We start from the raw sequence: 1,626 nt of genomic DNA on the forward strand, positions 1-1,626 counted from the left end.
TTCCGGGTTTTGAAGCGGCAGCTGGTTTGTTTTTCTTAGCAGCAGCTGCTGCTTCAGCAGCAGCAGCAGCGGGAGTAGGAGTAGCAGCAAAATCTAAGAAGCCTCCTCCTGTCTAGCACTGAGGTAATGGTTTATATAGAAGTTGTTTATATTTTCTTTTTTATTTTTTTGTTATTTTATTATTTTTATTTTATTTATTTTATTTAATTTTAATTTCCTTTTCTCTCTCCCCTATAAACAGGACACGAGCGCAGCTGCTCGGCGAGGAGGGGAGCCCCAGGGCCCCAGGCGTCGATTGCGTGTGTGTTTACAGCAAAAGCTGCTGAAATATAAAAATAATTTCAATAAAAATAACAAAATAAATTAATAAAATTAAATTTAAACGTTTCAGCGAAAAAAACGAGCACAATAACCTGCCTATACACCCCAGGAGCAGCTGGGGTGTATAGGCAGCTCCGCTGCGGCTCCTCTCCCCCACCCTGTTTTGTGTGTGTGTATAAATAAAATAATTTATTTTTAAATAAAATAAAAATAAAATTAATTTATAGTTTACACTTTTTTAAACACTACAGGCCTTTCTTTTTCCCGCTCTCTCCCCACACCAGCAGCAGCAGCAGCAGCAGCAGCAGCAACAGCAGCAGCAGCAGCAGCAGCAGCAGCAGCAGCAGCAAGTGACCTCACGGGGCTAGACACTCACCGTTCCGCTGCTTTCTTTTTGCTTTTTTTATAACAGCAGCTGAAATATAAAAACAATTAAAAATATAAATATATTTATTTGTTTTTATTATATTAATAAATATATATTTACACATATATAAACATAAATATAAAAACAAAAATAAATATAAATCTGCATAGAATATATAATTACAGTCGCCATCGCCGACACCTCCCCCCCCACACTCGACCCCTAAACCCTAAACAAAACCCTAAACCCTAAACCCTAAACCCTAAACCCTAAACCATAAACTTGAACTGCAGCAGATGCAGAGAGAAGAAACTGCAGCAAGAGAAACACAGCTACTCAACCACGATACTCCTGCAGCAGCAGCTGCAGCAGCAGCAGCAGCAGCAGCAGCAGCTGCTGCTGCTGCTGCTGCTGCTGCAGCTGCTGCTGCAGGAGCAATATTCATGTGCTGCAGTTTCTCCGTTTCTCCGCCTTTCGTCTGCAGTCCCTCCCCCCATTGAAACCCTAAACCCTAAACCCTAAACCCTAAACCCTCAGTAGGCGAACATGCACGACCCCACGTGCACACACACACACACACACAAATTCAAACCCTTTCTGTTTCAGGGTTAAGGTTTTGGGTTTTATGGTTTAATACTGAGGGTTTAGGGTCTAGGGTTTAGGGTTTAGGGTTTAGGGTTTGGGGGGGCTCTCGACACACACACTGCTGAGGCAGCTAGCTGGTGGCGGGGTCGGCTTAACCCCAAACCCTAAACCCTAAACCCTAAACCCTAAACCCTAAACCCTAGATATTGAAGCATAAACTGCAACCCGTGAGATATAAACTCCCATATGCAAACCCTAAACCCTAAACCCTAAACCCTAAACCCTCTCTCTCTCTCTCTGTGTTGGTGGTGTTCTGCCGCTGCCTGTAGGGTTGTTTAGGGGGGGGCTGGTGG

Source organism: Eimeria mitis, genomic scaffold (genome assembly GCF_000499745.2).
Source record: "Eimeria mitis Houghton genomic scaffold, Emh_scaff537, whole genome shotgun sequence".
NCBI classification, from domain to species: Eukaryota; Apicomplexa; class Conoidasida; order Eucoccidiorida; family Eimeriidae; genus Eimeria; species Eimeria mitis.